The following is a 19,834-nucleotide window of genomic DNA, read 5'->3' as shown; positions in this document are numbered from 1 at the left end:
GAGTAAAAAAAAAAAAAAAAAAAAAAAAAAAGCCCACTGTGAATATTATCTTATGTAGTAAAAGAATGAACACTATTTATATGGCAAAAGATGTGACTAAATTAAGGATCTTAAAAGGAGGAGATTATCCTGCATTATCAGATGGGCCCTCAATGTCATTGAAAGATTCTCCCTTAGGGTCTTCAAAGGCAGCCTCACCCTGCCAGTACCTTGTCAGACTTCTGTTTTCCAAAACTATGAGAAAATACACTTCTGGTGTTATAAGGTTTGTGATAATTTGCCCCAACAGCTCTAGGAAAGAAATACAAAACAATTTTCACCTTGGAGTTGGACAAGTCAGGAACCTCTGTGACAGAAACTGTCTGATATTTTACTATCAATGTGATCCCAACTATATGGCCATGTTGAAATACTCCAGTATCTGTCAGCATCCTCCCCATTAACCAAACCTTTGAAACCAATAGCAGCATTTCAGCAAATGAGAAATCTGGTCAATTCTCACTTAATGGCCAACTAACAGGCTCATTAATGAGAAACTACTCCCCTCACCACTTTTTTTTTTTTTTTTAAGAGTCAGGGTCTTGAATGTTGCCCAGGCTGGCCCCAACCCCCTGGACTCAGCCTCCCCAAGACCTAAGACGTAGCCCTATAGCATCTTGCTCTGTAAAATTAATTTTTTTCAACCAAGGGTGGAGGGGAGTACTAGTCCAGTTCTCTGATTAGGCAGTATGCTATTATTAAAATGTTATCTAGAACATTCACAAGGATCTCTGCTCTGATTCCCCCCACTCATCCCCAACAATAGAGAAAAGAAGAAGGTGTTCCCTTCTTTAACTGTGTAGGCATTCCTCACCAAGGTGATTCTGCTGTTTCTTCAACAGGTTTTAGTACATCCTCATTACTCCTACCAGGCAATCTTTCAAAACCATTGAAGATTCCTATCATTGCTTGAATAAATTACCACAAATGCAGTGACTTAAAACAACACCGATTTATTCTCTACAGTTCCAGAGGTCAAAAGACCTGGAGAGGTTAACATTGTTATATCAGTCAGGCTGCACTTCTTCAGAAAGTTCCAGGAGAAATCTGTTTTCTACCCTTTCTAGCTTCTAGAGGTTTCCAGCATTTCTTGGTACACAGTCCCTGTTCCCCGTTCAAAGTCAGCAGTGTGGCATCTTCAAATCTCAGACTACAATCTACTTCTCTCGGCACATCTCCTTTTCTGACTCTGACCATTCTGCCTACCACCTATAAGAACTTTTGTGATTATATAAGTCTTATTCAGATGATCCAGAATAACCTCCTCATCTCCAAGGTCTCAATTCAATCAAATCTTCAAAATCCCCTTTGCTATGTGAGGTAATATACTGGCAGGTTCCAAGGATTAGGATGTGGACTCCCCTGAAGGCAATCAGCACTCAGTCTACCACAGAGAGTAAGAACATGGGCAATTGAGTTACCCTAGAATCTTTCCTGCTACAAATATTTCAAAACCTCAAAGAAGATTGTAACATTTTATTGAAATATATATGTGAGCTCGAAGTAACCATGGGAAATCCCAGAGATCAGAAATGAAAGAAGAACTGAAACTTCAAGCTGTAAGCAGGCAACTGGTGAGGTGGGCCCATGAGCGGGTGGGGAAGGAGCTCCTAGATCAGAACAGTCCTTGAAGGAGAAGGACTTTGCTTTCAAGCCAAGCAGAACTAGGAAGTGGAACTGAGACCACACAGCTAGGAACTCCAAGAAGCTATTTTCTCAGTGTAAAATGTTATAGAAAAACAACAACTAAACATCCAGGAAGACAGCAAAGATTTTTTTTTAGACTCTTCACAAAATCTATAAGAAAGAGAAGCACCACTCTATATTTGGAGTTTAAATGCATACTACCCCATGCATGCAGAAATTTTCATGCCAAGTATTTCAAATAAAAGCTGATCACAGATTGTGATGGTATTTTATGGAAGAAAAACTCATAGAAGCAATTCCAAAATGACTCAGGAGGGACATTATCAAATGCCAACTCCAACACCATTCCCCCAAATTTTATTAAAAAAATAATTATATACACCTATGTGTGACCATTGCTAACCTTAGCAAAAAACACAAAACCCATGAGAAAAAAATAAATAACTAAGAGGCAATATACACAGAACAATTAGAGTTTCCAAGAACTTTAAGTGAAAAGAAATAAATGGACTATATATACTTAAGCTAATATACTTAAGCTAACTAAATAGATTTAAGAAGGAGGAGGAGGAGGAGCAACAACAACACGATTTGGAAAAAAAAACAAAAACATATTTTTAAAATGCACTCAAAAAAGAGCCAGAGCTGGGGATATAGCTCAGTTGTTAGAGTGCTTGCCTTGCATGCACAAGACCCTGGGTTCAATTCCAGCACCACCACAAAAAAAAAAACAAACACACACACACAAAGAAGAAACATAGTAGAAAAGATAAAACATAACTTAAAAAGATAACAATGGACCTTAAGCAAAATTATTTTTAAGAAAAAGAATAAGAGTAAATACCTTAAAATTTCCATAACAAATAGCTATCAAAATTTCAGAGCAAAAATCACTCAGTTACAAAACAAATACTTCCTTCAAAACTCAAGAATAAGTTCACTTCTTCTACACAGCACTGTAGCAAGGTCTCAGACAACTGAGAAAGAGTGAACAGGAAAAAAAAATGTGTGGGGCACAAGAAACACTGCTGGCATTATTCAAAAATTAGCACAAATATGTAAACAGGAAATCCTAAACATTTGCAAATTACTAAAATTGATAAGAACCAGCAAAATTGCTATAACAGGATCAATATGCAAAAGTCAATAGCATGCTCATTCAACAAAAATATTTTAAAAATATTTTTCTTAGGATTCAACTTGTAATAGGCCCCCAGGGTACAAGGTACATACAAATAAATTTAACAAAAGCAGCATAAGACCTTCTGGAGCAAATTGTGAAATGAATTGAAGAACATGATGAAGATCTAAATTAAGAGCTATATCTTGTGCATACAAGAAGGGACACTCACAATAGGGCACTAACTCATCCCCTTCTAACCCACAAATTCAAAGTAATTCTAGGCAAAACAGTAGGGTTTTAATTCATGTGGTGTAAAGAATGGCACAAATGAGCTGGGAACACTCTGAACATTAAGGATAAATGCCCATATTTACTATACTTTTTTCAACCATGTCACCAGCTCCAGGTAGAAGAAATGCTCCTGGGGGCAAATCACACCTTGCTAAGTCATTAAATCCAACTGTCCTGAACTCTGCCTTTGACTTTTCATCCTATTCTGGAAACTTTATGCTTGATTCTGCATCTTTTGGGAATGCTTAATTCTTTAAACATTAGTAAAAATAAGTACATAAATGAAATTAAAAGAGCCAAAGAAGTGCTGGGCACGGTGGCACACCTATAATCCCAGGGACTCCACAGGCTGAGGCAGGGGGAATCACAAGTTCGAGGACAGGCTCAGCAATTTAGCAAGGCCCTGAGTAACTTAATGAGACTCTGTCTCAAAATAAAAACTAAAAAGAGCTGGGGACGTGAGTCAGTGGTTAAGCACCTCTGGGTTCAATCCCTGGTACAAAAAAAAAAAAAAAATCAAAAGTGAAGAAGTTAAAAACCATCCTAACAAAAGTCAGAACTTACTTTAATGGTTCAGTAATTAAAACCAGGACAGGCAGATCTAAATAAGTCAACAGTAATGGTGTTTGAGAGAGCTGGAATTCTAAATCAGTAGGGAGACGGCTTCAGTTAGCAGCTCTGTGACAATTACTTTCCATTGTGAAAGAGGATAGGATTAGTCCCTACCTCCTCCAATCAATTTAACCCTAAATAAAAGAAGCACAACTTGAAAGTTAAAAGAAAAAAAAAAAGGTACAGAGAATATTGTAATAACCTTGTGGTTAAAGAAATATTTTTAAACAAGACTCAAAAAGGCACACACTAATATGACATTTGATGTATGAAAAAAGTATTCTAAGTGTTTTACATTTATTAACCAATTTAATCTTTATAACAACCCTAGGAAGTAAGTGGTACTACAGCTTTCATTTCCCGGATGAAAACAAATTGTTCATAGAGATATTAAGTAACTTGCCCAAGGTTACACAGCAAGTAAGGGATAGAAGTAGAATATAAACATAGGCTTTCTGGCTGCTGATTCTGTACTATTACCCACTGTATACCATGATACATGTTAATTTTTTAAAATTTTATAAAATGAAAGATACAACAAATATAGGATAAGCCTAGGACTAAACATCTCCAACCCTTACAAATCAATTTAAAATGGGAAAAAGCACCCTGAAGAGTCGTCAAAGGTAATAAGAGGTCATCCACTGAAGAAGAATCCAAAAAGACTACACATGGAAGATGTTAACACTCACTAAAAATCAGAAAATCAAAAGCTACATCCACGTACATGAACTCACATGCACTAGATTGTCAAAAATTAGGTCCAAGGACCCCAAAGCCATGGGGATCCAGAAACCTTACAAACAGAAGTATGAAATTCTGTTGCTACTTTATAGAAAAATTTGGCAGGAAAGCTAAAGATGTGTATCCCATATTAACGCTGCAATTCTGTTTCTAGGTTAATCCCCAAGAGAACCATGCATTTCACCAACTAGCTATACACCAGGATTCTGCCGCAGCCTTGTTTGTTAATAGTGAAAAGCTGAAAACAACCTCAAACTCGTGATGAGGATTCAAAGACTCTGGTATCATCACACAACAGAACCCCAAATGACATTTTAATCTATTCCTATGAAATAATAAACTTCTAAAACATAAACCAGATAAGTTGTACAAATACAGATGAAACATACCATTTGTATATATTTCAAACACAAAAAACACTCAATATTCTCTATGGAGTTCAATATGTGAAGTTGTCACAGATTTCATAAACCTACAGATATTGACTTCAGGACAATGAAGTCCTGAAGAGGGGGAAACAGGCAGGGGCTGGAGAGGGGCCCTGTCGTACCACTGCAATCCTTCACCTTTCAAAACAGGAGCCTGGCAGAGTACCAGCATCTGCGAAGTCTCTCTGGTGGGTTCACAGGACTCTAGCATGTTATTTTCTGTGCATATCAATTACTTTTTAATTAAAACTAGAAAAAAAATTTAAAACTGCTTCTTATAAGAACACCAAGTCTAAATTCTGCTTTTTGGCTTTACTCTACAAATCGGTCCATTTTTTCCTCATCTAGCCTTCGTTCCTCCCATTTCCCATACCCAGTAATTTGAATGAAGATAGTCTTGCTTTTCTTTCAAATATTTTGTGTCAATTCCAATCTGAATCATCAAGTGTGGCCCACACTCCCTCCTCTAATTTGCTCCTACTTAGAAAAAAAAAAAAAAAAAGAAAGCTTTCAAATGATGGTGGTACATACAGACCTGAAAGCAGTAAGAAATAATTTCTTGAGTCTCCACACATGTGCGACAAAAAGTCCATCACACTTGGTCTCAAGTATGAACACACAAGTCATTTATAAGAGCCATCAAAGGTAGTATAGAACAGAGTCAACTGTCTAATCCAAAAACAAATTTTCCATCACTATAACAGGGAAATTTATCAACATGAACTTATTTGAGGTGATCCATTTTCTCATTAAACTCCCCAAATATTTTTCATTTAAAAAAATTGAAAACAATGTATTTGTGTAAGAGTGATATTTCTATGACACAACAAAAATCTCCCAAATGTTCATAACTTGTTTAACTTTTTAAGTTAAAAATTGCACACAAAAACTTTAAATATGCCCCTAAGATTTGATTACTGGTATTTTGTTAACTTTTACTAAAGGAGATCCTTTTAAAGATAATAATGAAACAAGTTATTTCTGAGCAGTGGTAATTACATGTTATCATTGGTTTGCAATTTTGAAGGGGAAGTTAAAAGAATTCTTACAAACTAGTGATCTAAAAATTATTGATTCAAATAAATTAATCCTAACTGCATAATTAAAAAGTCTAAGCTTGTCACTGTAACTTGGTAGACAAAGGAACTGCAAAGAATCCTTTGTTCAATTATAATAACAGTTTCCTTATGAAACCAATTGTAATAGAAAGTAAATTTAGACCCATGACAAATAGTTTCCTTCCTTTGGGAGACAGAATACTGATAAAAACAGATTATGGATCTGTTAACTCCTTGATAGTGATGTTTTTATGAGCAGGAAGCACCGACCTTTCCTGTTTTCTCTTTAAAACAAAGAAAAGTTGACCATGTAAAAAGAGCTTTAAGAGAGAGTTTAAAAAGCTGTAATGGAAAAGGCACACCACAGCAAGATGTGTAAAGCTGTTACAGTTTCGCCAAGCTAATCCCAAAGATGTATGTAGCAGCGGCAAAACTACCAGCTCATGCAAGAGTAGATTCTGAAGGTAAATAAATAGAATCTCATGAAAGGGATATAGAGATCCTCAGCCAATACTTGTAAGACAGCACAAAAACACAGAACCCCAGGACCCAAAGGTACTTGGTCAGTCATCTTAATGTAGCCCTTCATTTTAGAGGTGAAGGCATCACAGTAGCAAGGTGACATCCAAATGATGCAGTGGTAGAGTTGTAGCAAACTTCCTGTTTGGTGCATTTTTCCCTCCACATAGGACTATATCCTAGTGCCTAGCAATGTACTTAAGAAATAGTTAACACAATATCAAAAATGCCATTACAATATATAAGAAATTGCAGTTCTTGCTCTGTACCCCAGATCAATGTTTGAATAGCATCTTTTTAATCTACTTCCTATGAGATTTGACTGCACAGTAATGTGTAAAAGAACAATAAATCCCTCTTCTCATATGACCTTTCCATTAGTTAACTACCAAATGCTATCTTACCCTTTTTGTGTTTTATTATTCTTTTATCTGAATAAAAAATTCTGCCACATACACCTACATTCACACACAAACAAGAGTACACACTGGGTTACCTAGGCTGGAGGAGGAAGACATTCTCCTTAGAAATGGAGAGACTTTATCTCTGAGGTCACTGTAGTAAACAAAAAATGTTTGAAACTAATCAACTATGTGTTCATGCCCCTTTTGGATTGATACTTGAAATACTACTAAAAAAAAAAAAAAGAAAGAAAGAAAAAAAAGAAAAGAAAAAGAAAAATAGATACACAAGTTTCTTTATTATCTAGCATTAAGTGTTAAAATGTTAAACCATGACACTGTCTTTCAAATAAAGAAGAAACTTCTAGAATATTCTAGAATTAAAGAGAACCAAACAATTGCTGCCCAGAAGAAGAATAACCTTTGTAGTAGACATACGTCACTTTTGCAACTTAGCACATATATTTCTTATCCTAGTGCTTTCACTTTTTTGCTGAAATAGAAAAGAGTGATTACCAGAGCCTGGGAAGAGATGGGGTGAGGAAGGGAAGAGAAATATAGAGATGACTAATGGGTCAGGGGTATAGTTGGATAGGACAAATAACTTCTAATGCTTTACAGCACAGTACATTACCTATGGTTGACAACAATTAATTGAACATTCCATGATAGCTAATTGAGGATTCTGAATGATCTGCACAATCTACATCTGAGGTGATGACGTCAATTTCTTTGATCTGAACATCACACATTGTATATATATGAACTGAAATGTTACACTGTAGCACATTAAATGCCTACAATTGCTACGTGTCCATTTAAAAACCTTTTTAAAAATGTTTATAGAAGAGCTCTCTAAAGCTTCTTGATCCAAAATAAAAAAAAAAAAAAGGTGTTAATGAGCCACAGTAACATCCTAGGCCATATTTTTTCTCCAAACACACTCCCTTGGCTTACTAACATTACCTCCATCCTAAATTTTACTGCTGAGTAGGTCAGTAGTTATCTACAGATTTGGAATTGAGGTTGAGAGAAGAGAGGAATTACAAAAAAGATGGGGAGATTTCTGTGGGTAATGAAAATGTTTAAGGTCTTGAATTTGGTGATGAGGTCAGACGCACACATATACCAAAACTTACCAAATGCTACACTTTAAGTCTACATGGTCAATAACACCTCAATAAATCTGCCCCGCTCCCCAGCAAGACAAAACCTCAGAAGGAAAAGCATTTTAGAGCATCATCTTTCTTCTGGCATGAACAAATTCTGGTGCCTAAGAAAGGCACATGCCAAATAGGACTGGACAGAAAAACAGATGGAGACTAGGTACCTGACAGCATGCTTGGGTTGTGTACCTTGCCTGGGGGTTGCCCACCTCCTCACCTATTTCTCAGTGGAAACAATGAACTTGGCCATTTTAAGCAGTGGTATAGCTGGGCAGCTATTCTTGCAACTGAAATGTTCCTATTGCTGTCTTGAATGTGTCCTCCAAAAACTTAAAATGTTAGAAACAGGATCCTCAAATCCATGTTTTGGTGATATCTGTAAGTGGAGATTTGGGGAGGTTATTAGAGTTAGATGAATTATTGAGGGTGGGGGGCCTTGAGGAGGGGATTAGAAGCTTTACAACAGCCAAGTGTCAGGGTTTGGGACTCTGAGGCAGGAAGAGCTAAAGTTCAAGGTAAACCTCAGCAAGGTTTAGTAAGACCCTGTCCTAAAATTTAAAAAAGACTAGGGATATAACTCAATGGTAGAGCACCCCTGAATTCAATCCCCAGTATGGAAGGAAGGAAGGAAGGAAGGAAGGAAGGAAGGAAGGAAGGAAGGAAGGAAGGAAGGAAGGAAGGAAGGAAGGAAGGAAGGAAGGAAGGAAGGGAGGGAGGAATTTTTTAAGAAGAGAATGGACCTGAGTTTGTATATACCCACTCTCTTGCCATGTGATACCTTCCTCCATATTATGATGCAGCAAGAAGACCCTCACCAGATGCAGCCCCTCAATCCTGAGTTTTCCAACCTTCAGAACTGTGAGGAATAAATTTATTTTCTTTATAAATTATCCAGTCTGTGGTGTTCTGTTTTAGCAATAGCAAATAAACTTAAAACACTCACATGGTGGTCTTTGTTTAAAGCCAATCCAACTAGGTCATTCCTGGGCTGGCTACCCTTTGTTTCTTGTTTTAGGATAAAGTCTACCTAGGCTCTTAAATTCCAGCATGTGAAAGGCCTGGATGACTCCTAGAGGTAATTCATTAGTCATTAATCCCCACCCCCATTCGTTGAATTCCTTTAAGGGGCCCTCTACATGTTAAGTGCCATTCAATCAAGGCACATATTGATCTTATATTCCTAGCACCTGGCTATGTGCCTAGTACTGAAGAGATACTCAAGATACACTGCTGAATGAAAAAGTTCTAGATATGGCTCATTATACTTTAAGGATGGGCAAATGTTTATTCACCAGCCTATACAATACTTGGGGGGAAGAAATTCAGTCTGATAATGTCCCAGATTATTCTTCATAATACATAACCTATAAAAGTGATTTTCATTCTTTGATCAAATATCCACATTTCAAAAATAAGATGAAAAATCAGATTTGAATGTTTCTTAAACAGTTAACATTTTTCTGAGCACAAAAGTTCTACTAAAGTAAGTAAATTGCTAAAAAAAAAACTTAAAATATTTCAAAACACTGGATTAGATGTTGTAATTATTCAAAAATGTTTTTCTAGCAATAAAGTAAGAGAGAAGTTACATTGGTAGTATAAGGCAAGAAAATTTAGGTCATTATTAAGATACAGGAGAACTACACCACCGAAATGTAATGCAGCATCCACTGACATGGGAAGAAGAGTCCCAGACCACCTTCCTCCAGATGCTTCACCATTTATGAGTAAACACGTTTGAAAACTAAACTCTTTCCTAAATTATTAAATGTGGAAAAATAAAAAAGCAATTCAGAGATCAAGCATGTGTTTCTATGATGCCAAACATCTGGATGGAAATGTGAAAACTCTATAAATAATCCAGATATTGCTAAATAGTGTGAAAGCCAAAACCTCAGTTCTTCCATTGCTTTCATTCTTTAAATCATAGAAAAACCCCAAAGTGTTCTTGCACGTATTTTTCTTCCTTATGGTTCTCCATAGTGCCATTGCTTTTATTTTTACTAGCCAGAAAATACAGAGCATCTTGTAACTCTTGAAAAGAAATTACATAAAGGGAACTGAAAGTGAGGGATCCTGACTTGTCATTCTCCAAGGTTAATTAGTTTGCAATGGCACTCACAGCTGGCAAGAAAGTTCCTATCCCACCCTACCCTTCCTTCTTTGCAGCAGTTAGTTCTAAATGACAAGAAGTGAAGTTACAGGCAGGACAACCCTGCACTGATCCCTGCATTCAATTAACTAAATGCCAACCATATGCCATGGCTGTGCTGTACAGAAAGGAAAGCGAGAATGATTGGGACACAGTCCTTACTGTTGACAGGCTTATAGGTATCTCAAGAAAAATAAAAGGGGTACCTGCTCTTTCCAATGACTTCATTGCTAAATTCAAGAATTAAGTTTTGGTCCTCATCTCAGCAGCAGCACTTGACACACATGTTCAATACCACCTTCTTAACTCAGTTTGCATTTGGTGTCTAGGATGCCAAACCCTACCAGGTTTTCCTCCTACCTGACCAACTATTCCTTTCTCCACTCCTTTGCAGAATCTGCTTTGTCTCCTAGACCACTTAATGGACGAATGTCACTGCTTCAATCCATGGCTGCCCTTTTCTATATAACCTCACTAAATTGTTGGTTTAATTCAATCTCAACTCTGTAAATAACATTCTCTATGCTGACAGCTCTCTGAATTTAAATCTCCTGACAGCCCTCTCACCTGAACACCAATGTTCTTAGTCTGTGCCACCTGACCTCTCCACTTGGGTACCTATTGGCAAAAAATCTAATATTAAACCCCTGATTTTCATCCCAAATCCTACTTAACTGATAGCCTTCCCCAGCCCAGTTTATGGTGTATCTATCCTGCCAGTTGCTTAGGTCATAATTACGTGTAATCTGTAACTCATCCCTCTCTCTCACACTCCATTTCCAATCCATCAGGAAATATTGTTGACCTCACCCTAAAGAAAGATACAGAATCTATTTCTTTCACTTTCATTACTACCATACTGGTCCAAGTCTCCATCATCTCAGGCCTAAATTACATCAATATCCTTCTAATTAGTTGTACTGCTTCAGCCCAGGCTCTTGAATACAATTCTCAATAAAAGAGCAGACAATCTTTTACATAAAAATCATAGCCAGGCACAGTGGCACATAATTCCAGCGACTCAGGAAGTAAGGCAGGAGGATCTCAAGTTCAAAGCCAGCCTGGGCAATTTAGTGAGATACTACTTCAAAATAAAATTTTTAAAAAAATGAGGATGTAGAACAATGATAAAGAACACCTGAGTTCAATCCCTTCTATGAGAATTAGATAGATAGATAATCATCAACCCTCAGGCCAAACATACCAATGGTGCCCCTTTTTGTTTGGTATACAAGCTCAAGTCCTTATACTACCCTCCAGACCATTTACATTCCAGGTCCCTTAATTTCTCTGACCTCAGTTCTACCACTGTACTTCGGATTGGTGTTCCAGCCACACCTGACTCTTCACACTAGGAATACTTCTCCATCAGGGTTTTTTTCAAAGGCTGGTCCCTCTACCTGAAACACTTTCTCAAGACATTTATCCTTCACCTCCTTCAAACCTTTCTTCCAATGTGGTCTTCCCAAGAGAGCCAACTGTAACCATCATAGGTAAAACTCTATATCCCTTCTTCCCCACCAACTCCACTGCCCCACCATGTTCATTCCCTACATTCTGCTTCATTTTTCTCCAGGACACTTTTTTATAATGTATAATTTACTTATTTACTTATAATCTGTCTGCCCCTATATAATTAAGCTCCATAAAGGGCATCTTGGTTTGTTTTGTTTCCAGCTGTTGTTGCTCAATTAGTATTTATGATTGGAAAGAATAAAAGAAAATGACTTAGGTTCATCTTATAACATATTTATATTAGACTCACAATATAAAGAACCCCTGCCAAAAAAATTATGGTATAATTTATAACTTTACTGGAATAGATTTGTTCATGTGAAAGGCTACAGAAAACTCTCAGAAGTGTTTAAAAGGTTGTCCAACAATGGAACAAAAAAGTAATTCAAGAAAAATTAGATTCTACAGTGGATTAAAAAAAAAGGATTCCTACTTAATATTAATTTTTAATCTACTGCTAACTTACATGCTTTAAAACATCAGGCCATGGGTTAGGGGTGTAGCTCAGCATAGAGAGACTGACTAGAATGTAGGAGACCCTGGGTTTGATAACCCAGAAGCAAACAATAAATAAATAAATGATTGACTATGCTTCTGGATTTAACACCACCCCACCCCACCCCACTCCCAGTGCAAGAGATGGACCTCAAATCTGGCACATGATAGGCAAGAACTCTACCACAGAGCTACATTCCCAGCCCTGGATTTAACTTTGATCACAGTGGGCTAAAAAGAATAAGATACAGTTTTCCAGAAGTTTTCCTGATGTGAGAAAGAACAGCTGGAAAAGGAGCAACCAATTCTGTAAATTTGACTTGCAAAGTATTTAGAAAACAATTCTGTGTTACCCCAAAATAAAAATAACCACAGGTTTGGGGCCTGGGTTGTGGCTCAATGGTAGAGTGCTTGCCTAGCGTGCATGAGGCACTGGGTTCAATCCCCAGCACCACATAAAAATAAAAACAAATAAAATAAAAGTATTGTGTCCCTCTATAACTAAAAAAAATATATTTAAAAAAATAACTACAGGCTTAATAATGCAAAAAGAGGGAGTATATAGATCACAGAGAAAGCTATGCTTTATGTCAACCAGAAAATAATGGTCTCACTGAGAGGACAAGAACACAGCTGTCTACAATACACAGCACTGGTAAATCAACAGCAACGACAGAGTAAAAGAAAATCTGACGACAGAAGTTCTCAGCTCTTACTGTAATCCACAAGTAGTTAAAGAAACATGAAAAAGAAAAATTGCATGCCCTCTGTCTCCCCAAACTGTTCTGGGACAGCACTCAAGTATTAAGAGAACAGAGAGAAAATTTGAAAATAAATATTTCTGCAAGGTATAGTGGTACATATAATCCCAGAGATTCTGAACACTGAAGCAGGAGGATCACAAGTTCAAAGGCAGCCCCAGCAACTTAGCAAGATCCTAAGCAATTCAGCAAGACCCTCTCTCAAAAGTAAAACAAATAAAGAGTTGGGGATGTGGCTCAGTCATAAAATACCCCTGGGTCAAATCCCTGGTACCAAAAAAATAAAATAAAATAAAGATTCCTTCCTGATAGAGCAGGCTTTATTGAATAACTTTCCAAAGACAGAGAAGAGCCTAGTATTAGCAAAAACAGGTAGGAAAGGGCACAATTGTATTGCCAATCCAAGCATAAAGCAATGTACATAGGAGGTCAGAGGGTGGTGAAAAATCTCAAATGGCCTGCTAAAGAACTTGTTCTCCTCTGGTTTTCATATGTTTTTAAAAGTGGATTTGGATTATTTCTTTTACAGTGTGGTAAAATGGTTTGTATGTGAATTCAGCTCAATGTAAGAAGGAATATGGATCAGACCCAACCTGCCTTCACCAAAAACTCAAATGTGTTTGAAATGATGACACCCATGGTGACTTACATTAGGACAATAAGATGTTCAAACCTCACTTTTCAACAATGGGCTGAATTTTCCCCAAAATTAATTATTTCTTTCTTTGGAAATGTCTTTAATAATTTTGTAGTTAAAATTTGTGAATGTCAGTAAGCTCATTTTAAATGAAAAATGGCATGAATAGGACATTTTTGTTACTGTATTTTTTAAATCATAAGGTGGAAAATTTTAGGAATATATTTGGCACAAAACCAGATTATAAATATCAACATAATGATATCCTCTGAAAATTCCACCTTCTGTAAGTAGTGAATCATTTTTACTTAAAATGCAAGTAAATATTCAGAACCAATTAAATTCATTCATCCAGTAGTTTGAATGACAGAGATAATGCTACGAATCTAATTACATTAAAATATTAAACTAGAATAATTTTTTAAATGGCCAGAACTTTTAAAAATGTCAAATGCAATAATTTGAAAGCAACTGCAGTAAGTACATTTTTTTTCTTTGGCTGAAGTACTAGTATTTCTTCATTTGAGTTATGACTGAACAAAAATTACAAATCTCCAGCATTCTAGTGACCACATTAGGACTCAGGAAAAAAAAAAAATGCACAAAACTAAGTCTAAAATGTAAACCTTGCAATTCCAAATTTATACTTCCCACACCTTAATAATATTTTTCTTAGAACTAAAAGATTTATTTCATTTTGAGGATATGAACTTTTTTCCTTTCTAGAGTCCATTGACTTAACTGAAGCCTGAATGTGTTTAAAACCCCAGAGGGCTAGAGATATAGCTCAGTTGGTAGAGTGCTTGCTTTGCATACACAATCCCCAGCACCATAAAAAAAAAAAAAAGAAAGAAAGAAAGAAAAAAGAAAAAATTTAGATCTTGGGGGCATATGCCTGTAACCCCAGTGGCTCAGGAGGCTGAGGGAGGAGGACCATGAGCTCAAAGCTAGCCTCAGCAAAAATGAGGTGCTCAGCAACTCAATGAGACGCTGTCTCTAAATAAAATACAAAATGGGGCTGGGGATGTGGCTCAGTGGTTCAGTGCCCCTGAATTCAATCCCCAGTACCAAAAAAAAAAAAAAAAAATCCCAATAGTTTGAAAATCTTTTTATTGTAGCATGCTGATTTATAATTAGGAAATGTAAAATAATTCACCTTTTTCCACCAGAACCTGTAACAACTCATTTTATTTCTGTAATATATCCAAAGCATTTATATACATCTTACTTTGACTGCAACTGCAAGAGGGAAGAATAGAAAATATTACTGATTTATAAATGAAGAAACTGAAGATGAAATAAAATAATTTTCTAATTCTACCTAAGTCTAAGGGGTAGAATTAGAAAAGTTGAGTTTTCTTCATAAATCTGATGATTTTTCTCTCCATAAATTAGTCTTTTTTTTTTTAATCTGGAAAACATGGCACACTGTATCTATTATAAAATGCAACTCAATTTCAGAAATGTTAAAATGTAAATCAACGTGTCTCAGAATTGATAAAATTGGGGGGGGGGGGAAGTATCAAGGATTGAAATCAGGGTCACTTAACCATGGAGCCACATCTTCAGGGCTATTTTGTATTTTATTTAGAGACAGAGTCTCACTGAGTTGCTCGGTGCCTCGCTTTTGCTAAGGCTGCCTTTGAACTCAGGATCCTCCTGCCTCAGCCTCCGGAGCCACTGGGATTACAGGCTTGTGCCTCTGTGCCCGGCCTTAAATTAGTATAATTTTTGATGTTACGTGAGAATTTTTTCAAAATAATCAAATATTTAGGGGGAAAAAGAGACAAACTTGGAGTGATGTTAGAAGAATGAACACACAAAAATAAACTTCTGAAATTTCCTTCGTGATTTTAAGATCATGAGTTATTTGTTCTTTGGGTTCTTCTTTTTGGGGGGGCAGAACTGAGGACTGAATCTACAGGCAATTTATTACTGAACTACATCCTCAGTCTTTTTAGTTGTTTTTATTTTGAGACAGGGTCTTGCTAAGATGCCTAGGCTGGGCCTTGAATTTGCCATTCTCCTGACTCAGCTTCCCTGAGCCACTAGGATTACAAATATGTGCCTCTGCAACTGGCTTATTCCTTACAGTCTTAATTAAAACCCATATATATTAACCCATTAGTATTTATATTTTTTCACATACATTTTACATATATACTTCTTACAAATGTGTATGTGTGTGTGTAGATATGTATGTGTATATATATACACATACATATATATGAACCATCCGTCAGTTCAACTCTTAAAGGTCCCAACACAGTAAACACATTTGTGGTCATACTTTCAATTTGGTTCCATTTAACAAAGTCAGCTACCCAACTACTTTTCTTTCTTTCATTTAAAAAAAAAAATAGATCTTTATTCTCAGGTTAAGAAGTACAAGGAGTTGTACTATAAAACTTCAAAATATAGGGCAGTGGATGTAGTTCAATGGTAAAGCACTTGCCTAGCATGTGCAAGGCCCTGGGTTTGATCTCCATCCAACACCAGGAGAAAATAACAAAAAAACAACAACCAAAAAAAAAAAAAACCTTAAAATGTTACATATTTTAATACATTTCACATTTTCCCAATAAGTCACTATGTATATTTTTAAAAGTTCTTTTCTACTATTTGTCAAAATATTTCCAATCTAAAATATTCATATAAAAACATACTATTAAAATAAATCATTTTCCCAAACATGTTTTATTTATATCCTAAATAATTTCAAAGAAATTACACACTAAATTCTATATTTTCCCAATTCAATCACACCTTTATTCCCCTCCCACAAAGACCTTCCCCATTCCTAAATTTCATGGCACCTAAACCCTTACACACAATTTCTTCAACTAGATGTTGTCTTTTCCAAACAAGCATTCATGTTTGTATGTATTTATTTCCCACAATTTTTAGTACAGTACACACAGTAGGCAAATGTTTATAGACTAAATATAGTTCTTGACCTCATATGCACAAGAGGTTTGGCCAACCTCAGTGGCACACACCTGTAAACCCCCATGGCTCAGGAGGCTAAGACAAGAGAATCATAAGTTCAAGGCCAGCTTCAGCAACTTAGTGAGACCCTGTCTCACAATAAAAAATAAAAAATGAGCTGAGGATGTAGCTCAGTGGTAAAGCACCTCTGAGTTAGATCCCTAGTAACCCATCCCTCAAAAAAGAGGCTTCATAAAAACATATTGATTTTAAAGCCCTGTTTGATTTGCTGCTGTGTTTCCAGTCAGGAAATAAAGCCTGTCATACAGTAGGCACTCAAACAATATTTGTTGAATGAAGAAACTTTAATCATCTTTAAATATTGGAAGTTTTTTGGGGTGGGGATATGGCTCAAGCGGTAGCACGCTCGCCTGGCATGCATGTGTCCCGGGTTCGATCCTCAGCACCACATACAAACAAAGATGTTGTGTCTGCTGAAAACTAAAAAAATAAATAAATATTAAAATTCTCAAAAAAAAAAAAATATTGGAAGTTTTGAAGCAAGTCACTTTCCCTGACAACACCATGAAAATGGATTAAGAGACTGTAACTTTCACTTTTTATTCTATACTTATAAATTATTTACATATACCACAATAACTTATGGTTGTTCACTACTAGGGATCTCCTTTAATAATAATAACTAAGACAGAAAAAAAACAATAAAAAAAAAAAAATCACCCATTAAACTTTCTCATAGTCATCAAGTATCCAAGACAAGTTTGGGGATGTTCCTTCCACCATGTTCTAGTGACATGTTTCTGGGCTAATCATGAATCTAGCACTAATCTCAGTTTCATCAGAAGCCTACCTGAGAATCCAGAGTCCAGTTGTAGAGTCCTTAGTTCCTCAGAAAAGCGCTTCCACACAAGGAATGATGCCCTAGATAGGTCACGGTCTTTACACCTGCCATTCCCATAAGCAATCCTGGTTTTACTAATTCTTTTAGAAATGACCTCAAACCTAATCCTGCAGCTTTGAACATATTTTAGAGGCAGAGACCAAGGTAGGATTAGAACCTACAAAAGATTCTTTTATTCATGTTTTATAAATAAATGCCTTCCAAGTCCCCAAGTTCAACCCTACATCCACCCACCTCACATTTTTTTCATGTTAAAATGTGGAGAGAGAGACCAGGGCAGATACAGAATCTAAATAATAGCTATAGAATATTTCCCACATCTATTTAAGATCTAGTATAACTTTGCCTGTCATTCATCTCCAATTTAAATTGCCAAAGTTATTTTAGCCTATTCCCAAAAGCATAAGAAGTGGCCACTAATTCATTTTAAGAAATGTCCCTTTGTCTATCTAAAAAGTCTAGGGTTTAAAAGGACAAACCATTTTTATATTCCCATGAATTTCCAATTAATTTTTTTGGTACCAGGGTCCAATTAAGTTTTACCACATAGCTATTAAATAAACAGAATATGCTTTGGAGGAAAATAATTTAGAATAGATATTAGTCTTAATATATTCCTTTTTAAAACTTTCTATCTCCCTACTGTCCTGATATGCTATAAATACAATTAGAAATGATATATCTTAAAAAAGCAATAGAACTTGATTTAAAAATAATGTGCATGCATATATATGTGTATGTGTATGTGTGTGTGTATATATATATATATATATATGTGTGTGTGTGTGTGTGTGTATGTATAAACATTACATAGACTCTGTAGACATTCTACTGTGTACAATCAGACACTGTAAGAGTAAATGTCTGGTGAGCAGGGGGAAGCATCAATAGGAGGAAAAAACAAATAAGAACACAAAATAGAATGTAAAGTTCTAAGCAGACCATTCATACTAATAAAAGAAAATATCTTAAGTGTTCATCAGCATTTATTTAACAAATAATGATAGGCATGCCTCAGGTGAAACAGGTAGATTTTGACAAAAAAAAAAATTGACATGTATCCACAATTACAAGCAGCTGAACCACCAGATGTTCTAGTATTTTTTTCCTCAAGACAAGTAAGAACTATGTTGAGGAGATCCCTACTAACTAGCTAGAAAAGCATACTCTATGCCTGTTTTTGCCCTGCCTTCCAAGCTTTGCCATCATGTTCACAGGGGGAAAAAATGGTAAAATGACCCAACCTCTGTGTTGGTGACCACAAGACAGCCTCTCTATTCCAAGGACGTAACCTAAGCTTGCACAGATGCCTAGCTCTCTGTTAATGCAGGGGAGCTGGGTTTGTTTTCAGGGTGGGTGTTGCAAAGCACCAGGTGTATTTATAGAAAGGAGCAAGATATGATGGAGGGATGATGACAGAAGAGGAAGTTTCACCCAGTAGAGAGAGCCTGTAGAAAGATCTGGATTCCACAGCATAGGTCTCTTTTCTGATTCACCACTTACCAGCTATGAAAACTTATTAAAACCTTTTTTGGTCTGTTACCTTGTGTATACAATTTTGACAAATCCCCTTACCTCGAATGGTTGTCAGGAAGTCGAACAAATATCGTGTATGAAACCTAGGATATGATACGCATGCAATAAACGTCAACTTGTCATCCTCTTGTCAGTCCAGAATTGCGCCTCAAAAATCACAAAGATAGCTTGCAGCGTTAAAACTATGAGGCCTACGATGGTTGGCAGAGAAGAAACGACTTGGGTGGAGGCTATCTTATTTACTGGAGGACTTCTCTTAAAATGGAGTTAGGATATTGATAAGCGGGGGAGGGGTGGGGAACACATGGAAAAACCATCAAGTATGAGCAAAACTGGCAATAACATTTACAAAAAGACAGCCCTTTATGTAAGCACCAAACTTCGGAAGCTGCGCATATCCTCAGAACCTACTCGGTGGCCTCAATTCAAATTACAAGAGCACGCAGAGCTAACCTAGAGGTACACCATCTGTACGCCCCCAGTCAGTTTCAGACCACGCCATTCAGCAAAACTGTCCTCAGACCCCGGGTGCTCTCCCGTCTCCAAACCCGTTCCATATGGGTTCGGAAGCCAGGAGCTAGCGGCAAAAGGAATCAGGGTGAGAAAATGGGGAGGTCTGGTTAAATGCCTGAAAAACAAGGCGGTGGGTGAGGGGGCGGGGTGGAGCAATGTGGCAGAAACGCGGCCAGCTAGCCTGAAAGACCGCGGCTTCACAATGAGCCAAAGGAAGAGACTGCGACATGCGCCGGCTCCAGGTCCCGATCAGGGACTGATGGTTAGGCCGGCGGCGCGCAGAGCTTGGGAAGACGGGAAGTGTGTGTGTGTGTGTGGGGTGGGGGGGGAGGGGGGGCTGACTGGAG

At 36.9% G+C, this 19,834-nt stretch overlaps 1 protein-coding gene across 1 annotated transcript in view; it reads right to left on the bottom strand.

The window, feature by feature from the left end:
- Positions 1-19,834, bottom strand: part of Tspan13 (tetraspanin 13) — a 31,108-nt gene that overhangs the window by 10,839 nt on the left and 435 nt on the right. The window lies entirely within an intron of this gene.

The sequence above is a fragment of the Marmota marmota genome, unplaced genomic scaffold (genome assembly GCF_001458135.2).
Source record: "Marmota marmota marmota unplaced genomic scaffold, marMar, whole genome shotgun sequence".
Classification (NCBI taxonomy): domain Eukaryota; kingdom Metazoa; phylum Chordata; class Mammalia; order Rodentia; family Sciuridae; genus Marmota; species Marmota marmota.
The sequence above is the reverse complement of the archived record's forward strand: the minus strand, read 5'-3'. Positions and strand labels throughout refer to the sequence as shown.